Here is a 14,520-nt window from a genome sequence, read left to right as displayed (position 1 = left end):
TCCTCAATTAATATCTTTTTAGGCAGTGTGATGCCACTGTGACCTCATGCAACCCCAAATTATAAGTTGACAGCTTTATTGTTGGTTGGTGCCTTTCATTTAATAACATTAAATTGGAAACAAGCTTAGAATGTTACTTTAAGGTTCTGGTGGAATGACATTTGCTTTCATCACAGAGTAAATGCCAATTGTGTCTCTCCTGCATATCTAGCTATAAAGAGCGATCTCATAGGGATTCCACTAACAACGTATTTATACCCATTCAAGACTAAGACTGAGCTCGTCTTGGTTGGCAGCTCCAATCATCCTTGGAACTCCTCATTTTGGCCTTCATCCCTGGGGACCGCACCGGTTCCTGTGCGCTCAGTCAAAAGCCTGGGGGTGATTATCTCTGATGATCTTTCAATGAAGCCACAAATCAACTCGGTCACCTCAGCCTGCTTTTTCCATCTTAGGCGGGTCCGTAAGATCAGTAGGTTTCTTACTAAAGAAGCCCTGACCTTAGTTGTTATGGCACTCATCACTTCCAGGCTTGACTACGCCAACTTACTATATGCTGGCATCCCGGCCTGTCATCTTCACCGTTTACAGCTGGTGCAGAATCAAGCCGCCCGCCTGATCTTTCACCAGCCGAAATTCCAGCATGTCACTCCCCTCCTTCACAGTCTCCATTGGCTTCCTATTTCCAAACGCTGCATTTTTAAAATGGCATGTTCCACCTTTAAGGCCCTCTCACAGGCTGCCCCGGCCTTTATCTCCTCTAATCTGTCTCGTTATACCCCTTCCAGAACCCTCCGATCCTCCTCTCTCAACCTTCTTGAGATTCCCAAGTATAAAAGGAAAAAGCATGGTGGCCTCTCCTTTTCTGTTTTGGCCCCCTCTACCTGGAACGCTCTGCCATCTGCCCTTCGCATCTGCCCTAAGTATGACTGCTTTCGTAGACTCTTAAAAACCCTGCCCTTCCAATCTGCATACAGCTAATTATCTCATCCTGGCTCTCTGTTATTTGTCATTTAGCGCCAAGAAACCGATGGTGAAAGTGCGCGGTATAAATATTTTAACATAACATTTAACATAACATTCAGCCTCATCTGCTAATACAATTATTATTGTATCAGCGGAAGTAAGGTAGCCACCTTGAATCTCACCCTACTGCCTTTGTTATACTATTAAACAATGTTTGTAATTTCATATACTTATATGTATGATGTTTACTTTTCATGTCTCCAATTCTTTGCCATTATCATTTTTTGAAATTATAAGATGGTGTTATGTATTGTTCGCCTTACCCCTGCTCCTCCGTTTATTCCATATTTACTTATACAGTTTTAGTACAGCTTAGTATTTATATTTTCTTATACTTATACATATTTTTGACAATATTTCCGTAATGTATTGTATTTTATGCTCACTACTCTTGTTTCTACTTTTTGTTAATACGACCTACACTAATAATTGTATAGCTGCTTTTTGGGCTGTTCTTAATAAACTCAAACTTAAAAAATAGTTGATTGTTACAGTCTATTTATACATGTTTAAAAATGCTGACCCTCGTGATCTCTAAAATCTGGGGTAACACTTTGAAATAGGAGCGCAGTGAGGGGGCTATATCCCCTGGAGCTTTCAAATTCCTGTTTTTTTTTTTTTTTTGTCTAATGTTTTTTTTTTGCTCATTGGCTGACCCCCCTTTAATTTCGCCCGAAATTAACTTAGAGACCTGCCCCAAGGTGCACTCTGGGAGCGGTAGTTTATTTTCAACCAGCCTAGGCTCCCTACTCTGACTCTTATTCCTACTTCTTGTACACCCTAAACGAGGATTAGCAAAGTTTTTCATACACTTCTTTGAGCCCGTCTTGCTCTCCCCTCTACCTGGAACGGAGACCTTACTTTCTGCCCAGGCTGTGCCGTCCGCTGGTTCCTCCGAGTCTACTGCTGCTCGATCCGCCTCCGGCTCCAATGTCTCCCCCACAAGGCGGAACCTACGCAGCACTGTATCCCTCGACGTCGTCGCCGGAGAAATCCTTGCTCCTGTTCCCCCACCGAGGGAAGACGCGGTGAGGGTTCCCCGAGCAGCGGCCGCACGGCCGCGCCTAAGCTCCACGGCTGCCCGTCTCCAGTTCGGGAGAAACACCGGAACAGACGCCGATACTTGAAAAGTCACCGGCAAACACATCCGTCAGTGCCAATGATCGTCGGTGTGTTAGCGGATTACAATAATTCTTCAAAGCCTGGACATGGCCGTATGTTTATCGGCAACTCTCGATAAAACAGCAGGGGTCTCAGGAGGCTAGTAGGAGCGTGCGGACCGCTCTAGCTGGCGGCCGCCATGTTTTAGAGATCACGCAGGAAATGGCTACATCTAAGGGAGGCAGTAGGCAATCCAATAAGCAACAGGTTATTCCCAACGTTACCCCCAGCGTAAGTCCCTCTTCCGGACCTCCTGCTAAGGTGGTAATGTCTGAGGGTCCATCGGAAGCTATCTCACCAGACATGGCTGTGGTCATCGTTTCAGAGACTGTTATTCTTAATGAACCGTCTAACCAACAAGTTGAGGTGCTATCGGGAGGGACGCTAGGTTCAAATGTAACGGATGAGGTGAGGACAGAGGATGGAACGGATCGGGGTCAGGAGTCTCTAAGGGGGGGAGACACTCTGGAGGCTCTAGTCAGCTCAATTAATGCAATGAGGGAAGAGATAAGGCATGACTTTGTAGTGTCGAAGTCTAACCAGAACGACATAAGAGCAACCTGTGAGCTCCTAGGTCAAAAGGTGGAGGGCCTATGCGAAAGGACTGGCGCATTGGAAAACTCAGTTGGTCTTCTAACAACTGATCTAGAGGCTGCCAGGTCCAAAATACAAGCCCTTCAAAGAGATGGGGATGACATGAGAGAGAGGGTCGAGGTCTTGGAAAATTATTCAAGGCACAATAACATCCGACTCTTAAAAATTCCAGAAGGTAAAGAAGGAGCAGACCTTAAAGGCTTCATAATCCGATCTCTGAAGGAATCCCTTAACTTAGTAGAAACAGCGGAAGAATTAGATAAGGACATTCAGCGAATACACAGAGACCCTTTCCGTCTAAATCCGGCTAGATCTAAACCCAGGAAGGTGTTAATCAACTTCTTGACCTATGCACTCAAGGAAAAGATCTTAAACCTTGCTCTGAAGGCCAGAATATTGAAGTGCCCAGACTTCTCCTTTGAAATACGTTCGGATCTGTCCAAAACCACACTGGACAGACAGTGGGAGCTGGGGCAACGCATGGACAAATTCAGGTCTTTAGGAGCCACAGTGCAGATGAGGTTTCCGGCTTTTTTACGGATTATGTATAACAACAAAATGCACAATATTCGCTCTGTTCACGATGCTGATGATCTACTAAATCTCATTAGGGAACAGGCCCAGTCTACAAAATGATGGGTTGTGAGAAATTCCCTCTCTAGTTTTTCCGGGTCCTCACACATAACTGTTAACGGTGACGCCTTCAATTTCAGTTTCTGGCCTCTCCCCTCCATGGAGCTTAGAATAAGGTATATATATACACGAGGGTGTTAGCGTATAGTGCAGTGGGATTACTTTTTAACACTTAGAAAATCGTAAGTTTAATAGATCCTTCTTTGTCACTTATTATCTTTCTGGATTTTGGATTTTTCTTTTGCGCCTATAATAGTTGGCACAGGTAGTTAGCTACTATACAATATAAGCAGCAGGGGGTTTGTAGGGTAAGGCTGTAGGTGGGCGTAATCTGGCCAGTCATCAGGCTAGAATAGTTAGGGGTGGGTTTTTCCAGGGGGGTGGGGTAGGAGTGGGGGTGGTGGTGGGTATCGCATCAAAAAACCTCATTTGTCTACCTTTTTTACGTTCTCAGGCCAAGCATTGTTTATATAAGATTCTCCAATATATTAATCTAAATAGTAATCATATGGAGGAGCGAAACAATGAAGGAGCTGGAATAAGAAATATAGAATGACACTAACACATTACATCTCCTGGAATGTCAATGGCCTGCGTGGGAGAGGTAGACGTGATTGTATTTTACAATATCTGAGAGACTCTCAGGCGCAGGTGATAGCTCTTCAGGAGACACACCTTCTTAAAACAGAGGCTACAGCTTTGTTAAAGAAACATAAGTGGGTTGACAAATTTTGTTCAACAGATCATAATGCCGATATTAGGGGGGTCATATTCATTTTTAAAAAAACTGCCAAAGCTCAGATTTTGGAATGTAAAGAAGATCACTCAGGGAGATGGCTATTAGTGAGAGTCTCGTTAGATGCTCAGATTTATACCTTAGTGGGCTATTATGGCCCTAACTCTGATGATCCATCATATTTGGATGTGATTAGGAATCATCTAATATTAGTTCAAGACCCAGTAATTTGGATGGGGGACTTTAATATAGTTCTCAATCCTAGGCTGGACAAATCTGTGAAATCTAGAGTTTGTAGCTCTGCTAAATCCAGGTTCACCATCCTAGCAATTATGACACAACTTGCTTTGGCGGACGTATGGAGAGAGAGAGCGGGCAACAAGTTAGGGGTATCCCTTCGGAATAGCCGCTTTAAACATAAGTCCAGAATAGACTACGCACTTTTCAGCTACTGCCTAAAGGACACTCTTTTTACGATAGATTATCATCCCTCTCACCTCTCAGACCACTCTGCACTGGCATTCTCTTTAAAACGGGGAAACTCCATAAAACACTCATCCTGGTCCTTCGACCGGGCTCTCTTGTTTGAAGATGAAGAGGTTAAATTTTTAGCAACTGAGTCCTTAATCTTTTTTGATATTAATAGGGATTCGGCTGGCTCCACCGTTGTCTGGGAGACATTCAAGACCTTTTTAAGAGGTCAGATAACCAACAGAGCCTCTTTTAGGCGGAAGACATATAGAGAGCAGGTTGCTAGTCTTGAACAAGAGATGAAACTCCTAGTGTTAAGGATTGACTCTCCCCTAGCAACAATACAGGAACAAGATAAATTGGCCGATTTAAAATCACAACTCAATAACATCTTACAGGAGAGAGTAAACAAAAGATGGGAAGCGTTTAAAACCTCCCAATTCGAATTTGGTGAAGCCGCAGGAAAAGTATTAGCTTGGAAAATAAAAGCTGAACTAGCTATTAAATTCATCAAAGAAATTAGGATAGAAGGTGAGGCTGTGACAAGATCCACCCAAATCGAAATAGGGAGAGCCTTCTTTGAATTCTTCGAGGAAATATATAAGGAGGTTCTCCCTAATGACCAGCAAGCAAGAGATAGTTGGCTGGAAGCTATTACCCTCCCATCCCTCTCGACAACTCAAAGTAAGGCCTTGGAGTCCGAGATCACAGAGGCGGAGGTGATCAAAGCCATTCATCAACAAAAAAAAGGGAAAGCGGCTGGCCCTGATGGGTTGCCACGGGAGATATACAGATCCCTGGAGAATGTCATCGCCCCCGTGTTGATGACCTTATTCAATGGTATCTTAATAGATGGGGAGTTGCCGCCCAAATCTTGGGGGGAGGCTACAATCATACTTATCCCGAAGCCTGGGAAATCTCCCCTCGAGTGCGGGTCATATAGACCAATATCACTACTAAATAACGACTATAAAATCTTTGCAACAATCATGTCAGCTAGATTGGCGAGTGTTATTGGTGCTATAGTCCATCAGGATCAAAAAGGTTTCATTAAAGGTCGACAATTAGTCGATCTAACACACCAACTAATAGGAGCCATAGACATCGCTACTGCCTTTTCCCTACCTATGGCCACTCTAACCTTGGATGCAACTAAGGCATTTGACAGAGTCAACTGGCTCTACCTCACAGATGTTCTTAAAAAATTTAATTGTGGGGAAGGTTTTTGTAGAACTATTAAGCAGCTCTATAATACACCTTCAGCCAGACTACTGATCAATGGGGTTTTGACAGAGCCCTTTAATATAACCAGAGGTACGAGGCAGGGCTGCCCGCTTTCCCCTCTCCTCTTCAACTTATATATAGAACCATTTGCCCAGCTTCTGCGTGAGGAGGCTAATATTCCATCTTTTAGCTTTGGAGAATGGGAAAGACGGGTAGCACTCTATGCGGATGACATTTTGATCTTTACTTCAGATCCAGTAAAGGCATTTCCCTTAGTCATCAAACGGGCAGAAGAGTTTGGTCTTATCTCTGGTTACGACATAAACTCCAGTAAGAGCGAAATAATGGTCTGGAACCTACCGGATATACAGCTGGGGGCAAACATTTCAACATCCATGCGATATCTTGGTATAAGAATTACTCAAGAATTGGACAGTATAGGACAAACCAATTTGAACAGAATATACACCGAGACCAAAAAACTTTTAAAATCTTGGACTCACCTGCCACTTTCCATAACGGGTAGGGTGAACCTGGTAAAAATGTCCATTCTCCCTAAGTTTACGTTCATTTTTAACGCGATCCCCCTGGCATTTGATCCCAAATTAATTGAAAAATGTCAACAAGAAATAAACTCCTTCATATGGAACTACAAACCTATCAGAATAGCTTGGAAGAAGTTGAGGAGAAGAAGGGAGAAGGGTGGGCTCGCCTTGCCAGATCTACTGTATTACGCCTGGGCATTCCTGTTGTCACACTCCAGGATGCTTTTAAAAATGCCATCTAACCTTCAACCTGGGTCGATATACAAAGCAATGTTAATGGGGGCGAATTTATCGGCAGAGGGGTTTTTGTTCAAATTTGGGAGCCAGAAATTCTTCAAAAAAATCAAACTAAAAATGTTATTCTCTTGGACCAAAACCTGGTTTAGTATTAGGAAGAGACTAGGGCTGTCCTACTATTCTGATTTCTCCCCAATCGGGGACTCGCCGGGTCTCCCACTATGTCTGAAGGATAGTCTGTCTTCCACAATACAACAAGCTGGTATCAGGAGATGGGGTCAACTATTTAAGGACGGGTCATTAATAGCTTGGCACCAATTATATGAAAGTGTAGGGCCCGGACTTTCCAGATTCAAATTCATCCAATTGGAAAGTTGGGCTAGATCCCAAAGGCGTACAGACCCCCACCTAGGGAAGGCTAGCATTCTGGAGCAACAATTAGTGGAATTTCCATCGGGAGGGAAAGAAGTAGCCAAATGGTATTGGCAGTTGATGGAGGAAAGTGATGGAGAGTTTCTTCTCCCAGACCAGCTATGGGGGGGGGTGACTGGCCTACATTGTGAAGAGCTCTGGTTAAAATCCTTCGGTTTACTTCATAAAATTGTAAAACCATCATGGTTAAAACGAAACCATCTATTCTCAGTACATCGTGCATATATAACCCTGCTGAGACTTTCTAAATTTCTCCCAGACAAAAAGTGCAACAAATGTAACTACAGTGAGGCCTGCGATGTACATATGTTCTTGGACTGCCCGGTCATCGCTGGCTTTTGGGAAGAAGTGAAGAACACCCTAAATTCCATATTAAACGTATCCTTGTCAATAACCCTACCACTGGTCATCTTTGGTTTGGATGACAACATCATTGGCAAGGCAAGGTCTTTCCTCTTCTACGCAATGCTATTGGCCAGAAGGCAAATTTGTATTCACTGGACGGAGAAAACAGCCCCATTACATTCAGGGTGGCTTTCATCTCTATACGAAACATCTAAAGCGGACCTTAACAGATCATGCAGCAAACACAATCTAATTTTTTGGAACTTGCTGATCGAATGGCGATAGTGTCCGGGGTTTTTTTTTTTTTTTTTTCCCCCGGGTCCTATGATTATGCCTTGAATACTCCCTGGACCGGGTTTTTGTTTGTCTAGGTCCACTAATGGTCCGGCAGGCTGTAACATGCCTAGATGGAGTCTGTTTAAGCCCCTCGGATGTCGGGGCGGGTATGCCACCACTTCAACAACTTGTGTACGAGTGGGGTGGTCGGCCTGTCCAACATCGTGGGTTAGGCAAATGAGGACAAAAAAAAAAAAATGCTGACCCTCACGAGTGGTTACTGATGAGAGGGCTAGCCAAGAATGTGACTTGGGAGCATATTGAATGATATGGAGGGGAGGTGGATCAGGGGTAGACGGGATGTCATCCTACCTTTTATATTTCGAACTTACAGTTGCCAGGAGCATTATCTCCCAAACTCTTTCCAAGACAGGGTCTACAAACCTTGGACTTTCCAGTCACTTAATTTAACTCAATCTTAAGATAATTTTCTGATTCAATGTACTTGCTGTTAGCATGCATTTTACTCACAGATTATATTTTGTTCTTGTTTAGGGGAAGGGAGGAGGAGGGATATACATTGACAATGCTAGGCCTTCCTGGCAGCTATAGAAAATGTGGTTTTAAAAACAGGCACTCTTTTAAGAACACAACACTCGGATTATTTTGCCAATGCAATTTATCTCTTGTGCTAGGGCCCACTGCAATGGGGTAGCCATACGTATTTAAAAGAATCTCCCATTCATAGTTAATAGTATCAAAATAGACAAAGAAGGTCAATAGCTGTTCCTGATAGGTGTATTACATGGTTATCCAATACCCTTCTCTACAGTGTATTCACCTTTAGAGTCTTCCTGAAATTTCCCTTTTGTGAATTGAAAAAGGTGAAAATATATAAATGCCGGGGATATTAAACTAATATAGGATGCCCATAAAGGTAGATACTGCAGGTGGCAGGTCATAATGAAGTCTTCTCAAAGACATTAAAACAGGTCTTAAAAGACACAGGAGTAAGTGATGCTTGTAGGGAACTACACATACTTGATGGAGAATTTACTTACCACTCACATGTACACTGTTAACAATTGAGCACTGATTATACACTAGTTTATGGAGGAGCTAGAGATAGGAGTGAATAACAGAAGTAAAAATGGAAACTCCATCTATGTTTGCTGAGAGACGCAACCCAAGTGGAACTTAGTCAATAAATAGATGAATACTTCCAGGTCAGTGAGTCCACTGGAACCTTGAAGGGAGATGTTTATATAGCCTTTATGACTATAGTTAAAGGTAAATGTTTCATGTCCCTTCTCATAAGATTGAGGTCACTGGAAACACAGAGACTTGACACTGAACTAAAACAAGTTGAATTTGAATACAAACGTCAACCTTTTTTACATCATTATCATAAAATGATGGCAGTGAGAGGCCACCTAAAGGTGTTCTGTATGCGAATTGAGAAAAACTTTCACTTTTACCTTTGAAAAGGCAGGTACTGAAGACAGTCACTCCAGGAGAATGGAGACAGTCACTTCAGATGACTGGACAAAAAGTTGGCAGGCACCTGGCTAACTATTATGCAACAAGAGGGTGAACTACAAAGGTGTGTCACTGGCAGAACACTCCTGACAGAGGAGAAAAAATTAGAAGTATTTCAGAAAGTTACAATTCCTTACACAGGGGGAGGTATATTCCATAACGGGTACAATGCAGGTGTGCCCACCCTCCACTTTATCATTACAATCAAACCAAATTAGACAGTCTACCAACATATATGGAATTTATTTTTACAAGATGGAGCATAAGATTGCTCTCTATTTTGATAATATTATGATCAGCTGAAGGCAACTCAGGACTTCCTGGCTGGGTTGCTAAACAATTAGAGTTATTTGAAGAACTTTTGGGTTACAAATTAATCTTAATTGATCAAAGATTCTGAATTTATTTTTATCCACAGAGGAGGCCCAGGGTTTTAGTAAACGCTTCCTTTAGAATGGAGAGGGCTCCATTAAATACTTTGGCGACAGGATCACTGCCATAATATCTGATCTATTTGGGGCAAATGAGCTGCTTTTACTAACTGAAATAAAAAAAATATATATATAAAAAACCTTCCAGGCTTAGTCCCCTTTATGCATCTCCTGGTCTTGAAGAATTAATGCTATTAAGATGAATGTCAGGCCTAACCCTGTACATGTTTCATGCGCTTTTAATTATAGTTTAGAACTCATACATGGTACACCTACACAAGCTTGTATCACAATATGTATGGAACAATGGTAAGCTGAGATTTTCCCAAAGAGTGTTGCAACAACCGAGAAGTAGGGGAGGAATGGCAATACCAGGCCAGTGTAGGCTCCCCTTTTTAATAACACAGCGAAGCTTCTAGCAAGCCTCGCCCCCTAGTTCTCATGAGAGCCCGTACCAGCCTGCTCCAAGGTCACAGCAACGGTTGATCAGGCCCTTGCTATGGCTCCAAGACAGACCATGTACATTCCTCTGATAAGAACCAGTTCTCTCTAGTCAGAAAAATGCGAAAAACAGGAGGCAGAGCAGAACATGCCCTCTTCTTCGTGCAGGCAAAGAAAGTTAGTTAAGCCATGCACACAAAGGCCCAAAGCAAGATGGAATCAGAAAAGCAAGGATGTCATGAAACCATGTCAAAGGCAGTAGTTAGCACCTATAATTCTCATCCACACAACTTACAAGCACCACAGTGCACACAGAAAAGTTTGAAGCAAGGTAAAGTCAGACGGCAGAATGACATTAGACCACGTCAAAGCCAATAGGTCAAAGTCATAATTCACCTAACCCAAATAACATTATACACTTCGTCCCTCAGTATACAACATTGAGCACATGTGTGCACCACCACCCACAAGACTGCACCTCAACATCCCATACCTTCTATTCTTGGAAAGACTATTCCACTAAAAGACAGAAGAGAAGCATGCATATGCAAGCCCATCCTACATTAAGGTTAGGGCAACATAACACACTTAAGTCAGTACAAAATGATGGTGGTTGAGGGTCATCATAGGGTGTTAGACCACAAAAGTGGCTCATTCACTACAGGCATTAAGTTCTTGAGAGAATCATGGGGTACTGCGATTATGGATGACTTCTTTGGTGAGGGGCAAAGAATGGGCAACAGCAAACATGATGTGACAATAATAAAACTCTGGCCTACATCTGTTTTCTGGTGTCACCAATACTGACTGTCTGTATGCAGTGATTTAAAATTGGAGATAATTTTTAGTCTAGCACAGTATTTCATTAGTGATATCACTGAGTGAAGAGGAGGGAGCTGTTTTCTTTCTCAGTGGGGAGTAAAAGTCCATTAAGACCTCTGTAGGGCTGCTGGTCATTCAGGTTTCTTGTGTTGCTGATTTGCTGGTACCCCACTGTCTAATAATCCTGAAAAGGCAATTTGATACTAAAAGTGGGAATAAAATAACAGATATGATTATAATACATATTCAAAAACTTTTCGTGATTGTCAGTGTTTAGAATTCCATATAATGCTCATATTCAGCGATCTGGCAAAGCTTTATCTAAAGATTCCCAGGCAAGGGTGAAGGATGAAGACTATTGCATTCCACTATGGGTTGCTGCCTTCTTCTCAAACAGAAGGAAGACCAATGCCAAGATTAATAAGTTCACATGTATTGATAAAAGTGCCTGGCAGTATTGCACTGATTTCACTCTCATCACTCTGTTTAGTAAGTCATTCATTGTCTCCTCCCTTCACGATGTAGACAGGACATTATTTCCGGGAATGGAGCCTGTAGCTTGTCCTTGGTGTCTAACACCACTCAAACAGCCCTCTATCACGGGCAATTTTTGATAATTGTAATACGTACGTGCATTGAGTATAAGTTATTGAAGGGATTTTTAAGCTGGGCCTTGTATGGTTTTACGCCTTTTTTTTTTATAGAATATTCTTATACCATAAATGTCCTTACAAAAAATTATGCTGGCTGAAATATTATCTGATATACTACGAGTATGTACTTTTGTGGCCTAACTTTAAACCTTATGTAAGGGAAAGAGAACAATTTAATTACTATGCTGCTTCACCTTACAGCTGGCCAATGTTATAGACATCATTGAGATGTACATCTGTATTACCCAAAGGGTGAAGATTAACTTTTTTGGCTCATTCAGAAGCCAAGTTATACTCCAGGTAATCTCACATCTATACAATACATCCATTTTGTTTACTGAAATCAAAACTAAATTCAAGAAAAATATGAATTCCAGGTCTTTACTTTTGGCAGCTTCTTGGTTCCGGGCGTCCTGTGAACAGGGTTGTAGGGTATCCTACTGCTTGGTGGACTGGAGCGAGACCTCCGAAGATGATTTCCCCATCCTTGGCATAGACCTGCAGGCTGGAAGGATGAAGGTGGCAGCCAGTCCCTGAAGTTCCAGTGGACCTGGGCAGGAGTAGCAGCAGCAGCTGAAGGTACAAGGCTGCCTGGAAGCTCATTGTTACCTCTGCACTGTCATTGATTTTAAACTGCTTAGTTTTTTCCCCCAAAAAGATGATGAATCTGGCACGTTATGGATCACACCAATAAACCTGCAGAACAAAAATAAAACACTTGAATGAATACATGTGTTAATCTTGGGGTAACAGTTGTTTTCATAAACCTATGAGGCAGGGTCAAAGTGTATAACTCAATGTCACTAAAATGAAAATAATCATGATGTAAAAACAAATATATTTGGATGAATGCATCGTTCCAGACACCACACACTTGGGAATTCGATAATGCTCGGACACAGGGCAGATATTTATCTTAATTATAAGACTCTCTTTAAGCAATGTATCACCCAGCTGTGACATGTGCATCTCTCCCCTTAAGCTCACTTGTTTAGTTGTTGCAATCTCGTTAAGATGAACATTAGTATCTACATTTCTTTATCTTTTCCACTCAGTTTCACTTCTTGTTCCTAATACCTTTTTGAAATGTCTAGATCCTGCCATAAGTAGCCACAAGTAATTTTATTAAGGATATCGAAGACCTCGAGGAGCAATCCGGTTTATTAAGCTATCATTGCACAATGGTGGGTGAGCCCTTTCCGAATGTAAGTGTTATTCTTGGGGCAATGAGTGGGGCGGCGCCTCCATTAGGGCAGAGGAGCGTCGCCCCACTGCGATCTCGCAGTGCGAGAAACATAAAATGGTAAAACTGCCATTTTATGTTTCTACTTCTCCACTGATAAAAGCAGAAGTGGATGCCTGGTTGGGGGTGGGCGGGTCAGGGAGGAGTGGCTTGCCCAATGCTGTGGGCCCTGACTGTTTGGTCAGCCCCAGAAGGCCCTCTGGGGCAGACCAAAGCAGTCATGCGCACTCTCCCTTTTCTCAATGGCCTCCCCATAGGCGCCTGGCTGGGCGCGATCTCCACTAATCACAATGCTGCCATTGCAGCGTTGTGATTGGCTTAGGGGAGGGGAGGGAGGATGCCTGCTTCCTGTTGCCAGTGGCTGGCTCATGAAATGTACTGACCCTAATTTTTATACAAGAGTTCACTTTAAGGTTGTTAAGGCAGTAAGCTCTACTTGGTTTGGCTGACGTAAACCATTCAACATCCGCAAAATTAATCGTTATATGCTGTTGGCAGCAACAATTCAAGATCCCACTGTAAGGAGTTGCAACAGAAGGGTATCGGTTGGGCTGGGAAACTTTTTCAGAGGAATCCATACCTACCTACACGCAAATATAACTTAATCAATGGGATTACTTTTTAAAACTGCTCTCTATTGTGTTAATTTAGGATGCACAGCCCTTTTAGAATTAATGAGGTCAACTATCTTAATAATTCCATGGAACCGTTTTATAGTGTTTCCATTTCGATACCTAACGATCATCTCAATAAAAAGATTGGAGAAACTTGGGGCAGGGACATCTGCTACTGAAATTGTGGGTGCTTTCAAGCTGCCACAATCGTAAACTTACACAAAAGTGTGAGTTTATCTTTGGGATTCAGGCCTTGAACTTTTAAGTCATCTAATTTAAAGACCTGCCGTTTAAAATCGTATACATTGAAAATTAGACTAGATTTAACCTGTCCCGGATGTGAATTTCCAAATGCATTTATGTGCGGCTCGTCAAACTCTTTCAGTTCTGGACAAATAACGCTGAAGATTATGTGTCATATTTAATCACAACTGGTTTTATCTACACAATGTAGCATACTGAATGCTGACACAAATATTCCACAGATAATTGCTTATGTTGGTATTTTTGCTATTGCTTTAGCGAGACTGCATATTACAGAGCACTGAATTAGCCCAACAGCCCAAAATGTGGAAAAATGGTGGAATTATGTTATTATTATGAACTTGAATTTGCTATCGCCCACAACAAAGGTCATGCTGGCATTAAAAGATTCTTTAGGACATGGGTATATTAAACTGAGATGATTCTAGTGTTTTTATTTTTAATTTTGAAAAGGCTGAGTTTAGGTTTTAGTTTTCTTTCAATTTCCATCTGATTTTCTATCATTAGTTTTCCTCTGATTATTTATTGATTACAATTAGTATTGTGCATTGTCTGTACTCCTCTTTTTCTCTTAAACAAAAAACCTAGCAGGCATTTCCTTGAGCAGGAACAATTAGGTTAAAAAAAGGCAAATATGTTGTTTTTATTAGGATGTTGTATTCTGCTCCCACCGGTGTAATGGAGTGGGTTAGCTGAGTTTCCTCCGCATATTCCATTTGGCCCAGGTAAGGGCTAGAACCAGTATGCATGTCTGTTCCCAACACCAGTTTCACAGTACCAACCTCCTCTGGTTCTCACACGTCTGCCCTAGAATTGTCCAGCAGCTAGCTCAA

Source organism: Triturus cristatus, chromosome 4_1 (assembly GCF_964204655.1).
Source record: "Triturus cristatus chromosome 4_1, aTriCri1.1, whole genome shotgun sequence".
In the NCBI taxonomy this organism is placed as follows: domain Eukaryota; kingdom Metazoa; phylum Chordata; class Amphibia; order Caudata; family Salamandridae; genus Triturus; species Triturus cristatus.
The sequence above is the reverse complement of the archived record's forward strand: the minus strand, read 5'-3'. Positions refer to the sequence as shown.